Below are 12,945 nucleotides of genomic sequence, written 5' to 3'. Positions count from 1 at the left end.
TGAATGTAAAGTATCTTTTGGATCTGCTCCCAGTTCTCCGGGGTACATACCTAAGAGTGTTATGACTGGGTCAGCGTGGACAGGACCAAATGATTAGGAAATAGAATTACTAACTTTCCGCAGCAGCTCACCATTTACATTCTCATCAACAGTGACAAGGATTTCAATATTTCTGCAGCCTCACCAACACTTGTTATTTTCTGTATTTGTGGGCATTGTGTCCAATAGCAGCTGTTCTAATGGATATAAGATGATGTCAGTAACTTAGCTCCTTGAACTTGAACTTCTCTCCTCAGTGATTTTAAAGTCTCTTCCTTTACCCCAAACCTTATATTTGAAAAAAAAAAACTGTCAGGCACCCATGGCTCATATCTGTAATCCTAGCTATTCAGGAGGCAGAGATCAGGAGGCTCGAGGTTCGAGGTCAGCCCAGGTGAATACGTCAAGAGACCCTATCTCAAAAACACCCAACACAAAAAAGTGGTACAGCACTTTTCTAGCAAGCATGAGGCTCTGAGTTCAAACTCCAGTACCAAAAAAAATTTTTTTAAAGAAAAAACTGCAACTTACCAAATTTCTTTTCTTTTTTCTTTTTTTTTTTTGCAGTACTGGGGTTTAAATCAGGGCTTACACCTTGAGCCATTCCACCAGCCCCTTTTTGTGGAGGGTCTCACAAACTGTTTGCCTGGGCTGGCTTCTAACCTCGAGATCTTCCTGATCTGCCTCCTGAGTGGCTGGGATCACAAGCGTTGTCTGATTTCAGTGCCACATGTCTCATCCTCCAAACATCATCTAGCTGTTTTGTCATTCTCCCATTCTCCCAGTTCCAGTAGCTCTGCAATCCCAGTGAGATATCTAAGCTATTGCTACTTCTACCTTTTCCTTTTCGGGAGTGCAGCGGGGAGGGACAAAGTCTGTCTATCCCTGGCTGTCGTCAGTCTCGAGATTCTTCTGCCTCCACCTCATGAGTGCTGGGATTATAGGCATGTACCATCAGACCCACCCTCTACCTTTCCATTTTTAAGGGCTGTCTAGGGCCTCTGATTCACAGGAACTTGCCCTTCCTGAATCTGAAGAGATGGCCTAATTAAGCAGTCTGTTTCACTGCATTTCTGTTTGCCAATTTCTTTCTCCTTAACATTTTTAACTGCTCGAATATGGTAGAACAAAAAATAACTACTTAGCTAAAATCACTAAAATAAATCAATTTCTATCTCATGTAAAATAAATAATGCTTAGTTTTACAATGTTTACGTTAATTTTATACAGAGTAATGGACAAATAAATATTAAATATAAAAAGCTAAGGAACTGATTTAATTTTAATTATTTTCTGAGATCATGTGGTCAGGTGGTCTACCCACAGTGTATTTGTGAATATTTCTCTCTGTGGAGACAGAGTCTTTCCTTCTAAGACAAATCTGCACCTGTCGAAATATCCCATCTCTGGTGACTGGATGCCCTCCCTCCCCTGCATCCCTGCATCCCTGTTTACATTCCATGGTCAATCCAGTCCTCTCTCCCTGTGCACACTCAGAACAATGTCCTCTCCTCACGTCTTAACACTTCCTGGGCAAAACCACAGCCCTGGTAATGATTCCAATTTGCTGCATGCTAGGCCCCTGCACCTGTCCACTCACATGAGGCTGGCGTGGAATTTCCCTTTCAAATTCATGACCACAGACCTCAAGTGGACTCTTAATGCCCTTTGGCAATCAGACTTTTATCTGGGTTAATTTCACAACCTCTGCTTTCCACTCAAACCTCCAGCACTTCCTCACTTAGTTCACGGCTTTCTTTCCAAGTTCATTATGAATATTGACAAAATCAGCAGAGACATTGCACAGACTCTGCTCATCCACCCAGCCTTCTCTAAGTCCCCACCCCCCACCTTCCAGCTTCCTGCCAGCTATTACAGAGGAGCCTCTGCATCACAGCCCAGCCCTGCGCTTGTGCATTGATCCCATCCCCTCTCATTACTCAGGGATGCTTCTCAGAAACTGTCTCTGTTCTTGCTTGATCGTCCACAGTGGAACACCAATAAGCCAGCTTTTCTTCCTCCTTAAGGCCTCCCTTTACTATACTTTTTGTGTTATGGTCCCATTCCTTCCTTCCTTCCTTTTTCTTTTTTTTGATGGTTCTGGGGATTTTGGACTCAGGGCCTCACACTTGCTAGGCAGGTGCTGTCCGCTTGAGCCTCTCCACTAGACTTTTTTTTTGTGATGGTTTTTTTTGGGATAGGGTATTTCTCAAACTGTTTGTCCTGGCTGGCTGGCTTTGAAACATGATTCTCCTGACATCTGCCTCCTGAGTAGCTAGGATTACAGGTGTGAGTGACCAGCGCCTGGCATATGTGCTTACAATATATTTTCTTTTTTTTTTTTTTCTTGGTGGGACTGGGGTTTGAATTCAGGCCTTCCTGCTTATAAGCAGACACTTTATCACTTGAGCCATACTTCCAGTTCCAAATCTACAATATATCTTACATTCACCCCCTCCAGTGTTCTCCCTCATCCCTTCTCTCCCTTTCTTAGAACAATTTCAACATTATTCTATTTTCATATATGAATACAAAATACATCCAGTGATATTTGTCTTCATTCACCCTTTCCTTATGCCCTCCCCTCCCAACCACCAGACCTTTTTGCATTATTTTTATTTTTTTTTCCATTTTTCTTTTATTATTCATATGTGCATACAAGGCTTGGTTCATTTCTCCCCCCTGCCCCCACCCCCTCCCTTACCACCCACTCCGCCCCCTCCCTCTCCACCCCACCCCCCCAATACCCAGCAGAAACTATTTTGCCCTTATTTCTAATTTTGTTGTAGAGAGAGTATAAGCAATAATAGGAAGGAACAAGGGTTTTTGCTGGTTGAGATAAGGATAGCTATACAGGGAGTTGACTCACATTGATTTCCTGTGCGTGGGTGTTACCTTCTAGGTTAATTCTTTTTGATCTCACCTTTTCTCTAGTTCCTGTTCCCCTTTTCCTATTGGCCTCAGTTGCTTTAAGGTATCTGCTTTAGTTTTTGCATTATTTTTAAAATAGGGTCTCACTTTATGCCTAGTCTCTTTTAAATCCACTCCAATTTGTTGTATATATTTATCAAGTTTTCATACTGTACCCCATAAACACATACAAATATGTCAATTAAAATTTATTTATTTATTTATTTTTTGGTAGGACTAGGGTTTGAACTCAGGGCTTTGCACTTGCAAAGCAGGCACTCTACTGCTTGGGCCACATCCATTTTACTCTGGTTATTTTGGAGATGGATTCTCACAAACTATTTGCCCAGACTGGCCTCAAACCATGATCCTCTCAATCTCAGTAATTTTTTTTTTCTTTTTTTTACATTTTTGGCAGTACTGGAGTTTGAACTCAGGGCTTCACACTCTACTACTTGAGCCACACCTCCTTAAATTTTTTTAAATTAAATAATAGCTGGCCAAGTGGCTCCAGTGGTAGAGCGCCTGCCCAGTAAGTATGAGGTCCTGAGTTCAAGCTGCAGTACTGACAAAAAAAAAAAGAAAAAAGAAACAGGTAAAATTAAATTTAAAAATAGTGACCATTTCTTTCTTAAGTGTCATGTCCATCTTGGACAGGCAGTGGCCCTTGCTGGTCCCCATTTCTGCTTAGGGACATGGGCTTGCTGCTCATGACACCATCTTGACTATCTCTAGTTACCCTGACAGAGGAATAAAAAAGGCTAAAAGGTTTACCACTGGTAATTAAGTGTCCCTAAAGTGAATTCTCAAAATTCTTATGTGACCAGAACTAGTTCCATGGTCTGATATATCTTTAAGAAAGACAAAAAGTGTCCTTCTCTGAACTCAGATGGCAGAAAAGCCAGAGGATGGTGACCGCACTACAGCCCACCCTGGTATCCCTGCAGTGAGCAGAATAAAAGCAAACTCCTTCCAGTGGCCTGTCAGCCTTGACCCCATCTCCTCATGCTCCTAGGTACACTCACATCTGGACTGCATAACCAGCCCCTAACTTCCTGCCCTGACCACTTCATTTAAGATTGCAGACCGCCCTTCTGCACTCTCTACCCTCACCTGCTAGGCTCCCTCCACACACCTGAGTGGAAATTACACGAAGGCAGGGGAGCAGGCACCTCCTCTGTTTGTTCACTGATGTGACCCACAGCCCATCTGAGTAACTTGCAGTAGTAGGGGCTCAGGAAGTATTGGTTGAATAAATGAATCACACCAGTAGTCAGAAAAATGCAAATTAAATCCACAAAATGCCATATCACACTAGATGGCAAATCTAAAAGTCTGGGAAGAGCACACTCTGATAAAGATTTAGGGGGTGGAGTTCTGCACTGCCAGAAAGAGTGTGTTGGTACACTTTGGAGAGCAGCTTGGCAGTTGGTGGTGGAGTTCAAGCTAGGCCTGAGCTCTTAGGCTCAGCAATTCCGCTGTGTGTTTACCTTGCAGAGCGCTTCCTCACGTGCCCACCCACTCCTAACAGCTTTGTTTACACAGAAGAAAATGGAAACAGGAATTCCCATTCTCAGGACAACTAATAAATAATGGTAATATACAGGGAGTGTCGGCCGAGGCAGTTCTCAAATGAGTGCATTCCATTTACATGGATTCATTTCCAGTTTCTGCTCCAGCATGGAAGGAGTTGGGAAATACCTCCCATCTGCATGTGGAAAAAGCCGAGCGAACTGAAAATCAACAACTTTTCTCAGACCCATCAGAGAAGTGACATTACACGCAGACTGCAGACCGCACTGGGAGAGGCAGAGAGGCACAGAATCGCAGCCTACCTGAAAACAGCCACGTGAGTCAGTCCAGCTGCAGCTGATGAGTTGCTGGAGCCTAGTGTGGACAGGCTTTCTTCTTTTGCTTTGTTTCTTTTTGTTTTATGGTGCTGAGGAGCAACCTTAGGGTTGCTAGCCAAGCATTCTACCAGTGAGCTACACCCCCAGGCCCTGGACAAGGTGGACAGCTGAAAACTCTAAGGGGCACCAGGTTGGAGGAACCCTTACACTTTGTGAGTTTTCTCTCCAGGAACCCTAGAAGGTTCTCACAGTGAAAATCTGGAGGGTGCAAGGGAAAACAGCCATTCTGGAATTCACCCAGGGCACTCTGTGTAGGGGTTTTGTTTTTGTCTTTATATCTGCAATGCTTGGATGGATCCAAGGCATTTGCACGTGCTAGGCAAGTGCTCTGCCACTGAGCCACACATCCCAAGCCCTATTCTGTTCGTTTTAATAAGGTCTGCTCTCAAAAGAAACGATTTCACCAAGCCTAACTGATCTGAAGAAAAGGAAGTATACAATTCTAGCCTTCTAGCCTTCCTGTCTCACCTACAGGTATGGAAGGACTGAGAAGTACATGTTAAACTCACAGCCAAATACAGGTTCACTAAAAGACTGAGAGCTGATCATAGAATGCTCCCTCCCCCCCACAACTTAGCACAGTCCTTTCCACCCAGACATCATGTCTAGCTTTCAACAAAGAGTTACAAGGCATACTAAAAGGTGAAAACGGGTGTGTAGAGAAAAGTCATATTCCATGAGCTCATCAGCAATGACATTATCTCATTCCATGTAGTCTCTGGAAAATTCCAGTATACATTCATGGCAGGATCAGGAGAGAGGCAAAAATGTCTGAGTATTATTATGAAATTAGTTTTAATCTCACAGACCCCCCCCAGAGGGTCCCCGAACTTCACTTGGAAAACTGCTGATTAATCCAAATTAGGCTCCACAATGGGAAATGGCCTCCCCAAGTCTGGGCCTAACTGGAATCCTGGCTTCCAGGCATGGTTTGTGGTGGGCTTCCCTAGAATCACAGAGCCCAGGAGGGGCAAGAAGTAATAGTTCGAAGCCAACCACAGTGTCCTCTAGACACTGCTCCAGACACCTAGCAGGGGTCCTTAAATGGTTTAAACAGTGTGAAACCCACCATCTTAGGAGAAAAACCTCTTTTCCCAAGGGCTGAGGCAAGACTGCTGCTCTGATTCCAAGGACTCCGTGGGTATCCATGAACGCTCCAAAATTATTGAAGAAAACATGAGTGTGCTTGTGTGTGTGTGTGCGTGCACATTGTTGGCAGAGGTGGATCCCCAGCCCTCATTGGTTCTCAAAAAGGGTTGTGGATCAGAAGAAGGTTAGGAGCCACTGCTCTGCAGGCCAGCCATCTGGGAATGGCCAACAGAGAGGCTTTCCCGCCCCTACTTCATGGGCTTTGCGATCTGGCTGCCTCTCCCTTTCTTTCTGCACAGCTCTTCAGTGGTGCGTGGATGGGCCCCTTGGCCTGAATCATTCCATCCACTGTCCCATGACATGAAAACAGATGTGCACGAAAAAGTCACATGAAGAATGACTTAGATCTGCAGAGCAAGGGAAAGGGGGAGCATGAGAGTTTGTTCTCTTACTCTCTGGCCTACAATGATCAAATACCCATACAAATATAATCCCTATAACAATGGCATTTAAACAGGTGCCCGTGGCTCTTTCTTGTGATCCTGGCTACTCAGGAGGCAGAGATCAGGAGGATCAAGGTTTGAAGCCAGCCCAGGCAAATAGTTAGGGAGACCCTATCTTGAAAATACCCTTCACAAAAAAAGGGCTGGTGGAGTGGCTCAAGGTGTAGGCCCTGAGTTCAAGCCCCAGTATTGAAAAAGAAATTATAGTTGAGAAAAATAAAATACGGCTTTTTTTCCTCCAGCTGTCTGTTTCAATATCATGATGCCCAAATACTTCAGCTATTTCCCCTCACATTCGTGCTCATCAGGCAGCCACACTTTCCAAAACCATAGTAGTTTTGAAGGATTCTGAGTAGTGAAGATTAATAGATTCATCTCTCATCTGAATGTTAAAAATTTCAGTATAAAAACAATAAAAAATAACTTCAATTAAAAAAATGTTCAAAGTAACTCATCATTAACTTTTGTATATGTTATGATACAATGAAGAGGTGTCACAGCCACTTCTGGAGAAAGAAATTTGTCCTCCAAGAGATACATTAGGGGTTGGCAGAGTGGCTCAAGTGGTGGAGTGCCTGCCTAGCAAGTGTGAGGCCCGCAGTTCCAAACCCAGTGCTACCAAAAATCAAAAAAGGTGTCCTAGCTCATCTGAAATTGCAAGTAACTAGTAAAAGTCTCCCCGCAGTGAGATTGAATTGCATATCCCCCAGATCCCTACTTATATATTCTTTTTATATTCTGCAGCAATAAAGAGTGGTTTAGGCTTGATTTTTATCTGGTAAAATATCCACAGTTTAATTAAATTATTTTGGTCTGAGTCCAAAGCTGCCTATTGACGATGTCACCGGTTACAGGCTTTCTGACGGATGCCAAGGCTAGTAAGCCTGTAGCTCGTGACCATTAGAACCCATGCACTGTGCTCATCGTGCCTCGCAGTCCATTATGCAACAGTACATAACTAAAAGGTTAAAGTCTTTATAGGATCATTTGGCTGATTCTTAACTTGGCTAATTTGCAAATAATTTCACAGACATCTCTGTGTCACCATTATTTGTCTACAAAAACCTGATTCAGGCTATGGAATCCTTAGATTATAAATGCTTCACACTTTTAACCAGATGCCCTGTAGCACTTCCTTATAGCAAGTAATTCCCACCTTATCAAATAAATTCCTAATGTGGCAAACTGATTTTTGAAGCAATTTTTCCTTCCTTAAACTTTTCAAACCAGGCACTGGTGGCTCATGCCTGTAATCCTGATATTAGGCTGATATTGGGAGGCATGGTTCAAAGCCAGTCCGGCAAAAAGTTTACCAGATCTCATCTGGACCAATAAATAGCTGGGCACAGTGGCACTCACCTGTCATCCCAGCCATGAGGGAGGTATAAAATAGGAGGATTGCAGGCTAGGCCAGCCTGGGCAAAAAGTGAGACCCTATCTCAAAATATAACCAGAGAACCCAGTGCCAGTGGCTCATGCTTATAATCCTAGCTACTCAGGAGGCAAAGATCAGAAGAATCACGGTTCAAAGCCAGCCTGGGCAAATAGTTCCTGAGACCCTATATGGAAAAATACCCAACATAAAAAAACAGGGCTGGTCGAATGGCTCAAGTGGTAGACTAGCAAGCATGAGGCCCTAGATTCAAATCCCACAAACCCCAGTACCACCCCCCCACACACAAACACAAAAAAAAAGAAGAAAGAGAGAAAGCTGAAGAAAATCTTTAACATCTTATATTTTCATAATAATTTTTTTTGTTTCCAAAGAAATCAATGAAAAGCACCAAAATTTTCTACAGGGGCATGATTGGGAATTCCTTAAATTTTGTGCAATAAACTATTTTTTGGTAGAAAAAAAATACTAAAGGAATCATTTAACAGCAATGAATCATTCTAAAGATTGAATGCTTTTAATGTTCCCAGGGCTGTTCCCTGTGCTAGGTGGATGAACTGGAGATGTACCAGCCAGATCACTGACATTCTCGTCAATAGCCCCTTTGTCACTCGTCCCTTGTATAGCAACACAAGCTGATTTCTTTGGCAGTCATTAAAAAGAGCAAGGTGATTCCTTTATTCACATCTTAACTCAAAACTCAGATCGTGGAGGTGTAGGTCAAGAAGAGAGTGCCTGCCTGGCAAGCACAAAGCTCTGAGTTCAAACCCCAGTACTGTAAAACAAACAAAAAACAAAACTCACATTGTGGGGCTGGGGTGTGGCTCAAGTGGCAGAGCACCTGCATAGCAGGTGTGAGACTCTGAGTTCAAACCCCAGTACTGCCCAAATTCCCCCAAACTTACAATCTTTTCAATTGTCAACAAAGGATAAGAATATCAAAGCTATCACCAATCACCAGTCCTTCAGGCAAATATTTGCTCTTCTCCTGTGTAAGACTTTTTCCTGGGAGTAGAGTATTACTTGGGATTCTGCAAGTATCCTGGAATCCCCCATGATGCTTTGCAGTTCATTGGTTGCATGGCATTGCTTTGAGGTTGCTCCATCCCCGAGGGTAGACGTGAAGGGTCATCTTGAATTACTTCACTCCAGCACTGCACTTTTTCCAACAAAGACACTGATGCAGGCAAAATGGTTAATATTGTCAAGCTGGGGGACTGGGGGATGTGGCTCAGAGGCAGAATGCCTGATTGGCATGCACAAGGCCCTGGGTTCAATTCCTAGCACTAGTGGAAAAATATCAAACTAGGGACTAGACCAGGAAGTTATCCTTACAAACAATGTAGATATCTTTAGGGGGATCAATGGAGAATCTTACTTCTCATAGTGCCCCAAATAAAACTTCAATTATTTAAAGAGTTAAATACAATGAAAATATCTAAACCCAGGGTATATGTCTAACCTTCTTCCCTGAACGCTAGGCTCACAGATCTATAGGCCTGCATGGAAGTCTAATGGGTCTCTTGAATTCCTAACAGCTAAAACCAACTCCTGCTCCTTCTTGGTCCCCATCTCAGCCAGTGACAACTCTGTCCTTCCATTTGTTCAACTTGTTCAAGTTAACAACCTCGGCCTCACCCACTATTCCCCTCTTTTACAATCCCTGCATTCAACCCATTGGCAAATCCTATCTTCCAAATAGATCCAAGTTCTGACTCTACTTCTTTTATTTATTTATTTATTTATTTATTTATTCATTCATTTATTTATTTTGGCTGGGCTGGGATTTGAACTCGGCCTCACACTTGCTAGGCAGATACTTTACCACTTGATCCACTCTACCAGCCCTTTTTCATATTGGGTATTTTCAAGATAGGGTCTCTTTATTTTCCCAGGTCTGGCTTTGAACTGCAATCCTCCTGACCTCTGCCTCCTGAGTAGCTAGGATTACAGGAGTGAGCCGCCAGTGCCCAGTCAGGCTCTGACTACTTCTAACTACCTCCAGGCTTCTGTCTTGACCTGAATGCTGTATCACTCACCTGCATTCTGGTCCTAGCTCCTCACTAATTTTCTCGCCCTCTGATAGGTCATTCTTACTAGAGCCCCCAGAGTGATCCTTTTAAAACATAGGTCATGTTTTGCCTTCCGCCTTCAGACTCCTCCACTGACGACCATCTCATTCAGAGAAAACCCAGAGACTTTGCCAGGGGTTTACAAAGTCCTCCATGATTCAGCCCTGGGTTTTCTTTCCAACCTTGTGCCCTGCTGACCTTGTCCTGGCCCACTTTGCTCCAGCCGTAAGTTCTTCACCCAAACCTAGCCTTATAAGGCTTAGTATCAGCACATTGGCGCCATCCGTGATGTTATGATATATGTTCTTCAGTTTTCATCTGCAGCCCCTGGCTTGTAACTCCCTCCTTAAGACACACCACAAACTTCTAGAAACTAGAATTTCTTTTCCCTAAGGCAGATCATAATCTTCCTCTGCCTTTTGGTCTTGGAGCTGGCCATAAAGAAATTCTCTGACCTACCCTTGTCTAATAGTAGGTCATAAGACCCTCCTCTTTCCAGAGAGCTCCTGCCCCTTACCCTGGAAGGAAGTATGCTGCCCAGAGAGGCCAAGAAGAATCTGAACAGACAGGCCTGGCTGGGTTTCTCTACCAAGTTTGTTAGAACAGACCACACACACAAAAGGACAGGCTTCAGGGACTGAGGGTGTGGTTCAGTGGTAGGGCACTTTCCTAGCATGTTTGAGGTACTAGGTTCAATTCCCCAGACACACACACACACACACACTGGTGGGGTGGGGGGAAGACAGGGTTTGGACAGCTAAACACAAACACTTGGGGGCACTCCTTCTGACATGTCCCCCAGCTCATGTGTCTCTTCATCTGGCTGCTTTAAAATAAACCAGTAAAAGTTAGGTGCTGGTGGCTCATGCCTGTAATCTTAGCTACATAGGAGGCAGAGATCAGGAGGATTGTGGTTCAAAGTCAACCCAGGCAAACAGTTTGTGAGACTCTATCTAGAAAAAAACCCATCACAAAAAAGAGCTGGCAGAGTGGCTCAAGGTGAAGGCCCTGAGTTTAAATCCCAGTACTGGAAAAAAAAAAAAAATGGACTGGAGGTGTAATTCAAGCTGTAGAACTCCTGTAAGCACAAGAGTTCAAAACTTAGTCCCACCAAAACAAAACAAACAAAAAAAAACAAAAAAAAAAGAAAACCAGTAAATAGGTTTGAAGGTATGACTTAAGTGGTAGGGCCCCTGCCTAGCAAGCATAAGACCCCAAGTTCAAATCCCACTACTGCCACAAAAATTAAAAACAAAATATAGCAATACACATAAGTATGGGGGTCCCTGAGCTCTGTGAGCCACTCCAGCAAATTAATGGTACCTAAGGAGGGAGTTGTGGGACCCTCAACTTGTAGCCAACTGGTCAGCAGGCTTGGGTGGGATCTGACCTATTTCCAGATGTCTTCTGGTACATAGTGTCAGAATTTGTGCCGGTATGTAGCAGCACAAATGTACTGAGGCATTTGAAAATAGGGTCTTTGCAAATGTATTCAAGTTAAAAGGTCATACTGGGTTAGAGTGGGCTTTCTATCTAATGACAGGTGTTCTTGTGTGTGTGTGTGTGAGTGTGGTGTTAGGGTTCAACTCAGGACCTCACACTTGCTAAGCAAGCACTACCACTTGAGCTATGTCTATGTCCCTAAGCCCTTTTTTTTTTTTTAAATTTTATTTATTTGTGTCTAGCCAGGTGCTGGTGGCTTATGCCTATAATCCTAGCTACTCAGGAGGCAGATAGGGAGGATCATGATTCAAAGCCAGCCTAGGGAAATAATTCTTGAGACCCTATCTTGAAAAACCCCATCACAATAAAGGGCTGGTAGAGTGGCTCCAAGGCATAGGCCCTGAGTTCAAACCAGGGCATCACAAAAATTTTTTTTTAAATTAATGCATTTACTTTTTTGTGGTGGGACTGGGGTTTTGAACTCAGGGCTTCACACTTGCAATGCAGGTGTTCTACTGCTTGAGGCACACCTCCAGCCCATTTTGCTGTGGTTATTTTAGAGATGGGGTCTCTCTAACTCCTTGCCCAGGCTGACCTCAAACCTCCATCCTCCCGATCTCAGCCTTCTGAATAGCTAGGATTACCGGCATGAGCCACAGGCACCTTGCAAGCACCCAGCTTTATTTGTTTTTTGGAGATATTGTCTTGCTGTCTGTGCCTGGGCTGGCCTTGAACTCAAATCCTTCTGCTTTCACCTCTAAAGTAACTGGGATTATAGGCTTTCACCACCACTTCAGACAGGTGTTCTTATAAGGAGAGAGACTCTGAAATAAGAGAAATACAGGGTAGAGATTGTGATCCAGCAGTTCCAAACCAAGGAACCCTAATCACAGCCAGCAACTAGCAGACAAGATGGGGAACGGGCCTCCCCTAGAGCTCTAGAGACAGTGAGGACCTGCTCCACCTGTGATGTCACACTACTGGAACTGTGAGAGAATGCATTTTCACTCCTTCAAGTCATTAGTTCGTGCTGCTTTGTTATGGCAGCCCCAGGAACCTAATGCAGCTGTCCCCCAAGCTGGCTGCTGGCTGGCTGTTTTGATGTAGATGAGGCAGGGGAAAGGTGTGACCAGGGTGACCTAGAGGAGAGACCCAAAGTCCCTCCTGCACCTCACCTCGGGCTGCTCTTCTTCAGGCCAGACCGTTTGTGGTGTGGTTCCTGATTTCCCCTGAATGACCCCAGAGTGCCCTGGGAAACAGGTGCTGTCTCTGGGGATCAGCTGCAGGATATTCTCCACTCCAGCCCCAGTCTGACCTGAGGCCCTCCACACCAGCAACTTTGCATGGGACGGGCTGGTTCCCCTTAGGACAGGTGCAGGTGGACTTGGTACTGACTGTGCCAAGCTGGTCCCAGGGAGTGTCCTTCCCAGACCGGGCTCGCTTGTGTCCTGGTGCCTGGTTGGCATCACCAAACACAGCTGCACTGAAAGGAGGGCAGCCCGGCTTAGCACCTGGCACTGCTTGGCTTCCCAGAGGGCTGGGCCCAGGCGATGAGCCTGGCTGTCCAAGCCACAGAGTGTGGTGGC

The sequence above is a fragment of the Castor canadensis genome, chromosome 7, assembly GCF_047511655.1.
Source record: "Castor canadensis chromosome 7, mCasCan1.hap1v2, whole genome shotgun sequence".
Lineage (NCBI taxonomy): Eukaryota > Metazoa > Chordata > Mammalia > Rodentia > Castoridae > Castor > Castor canadensis.
The sequence above is the reverse complement of the archived record's forward strand: the minus strand, read 5'-3'. Positions refer to the sequence as shown.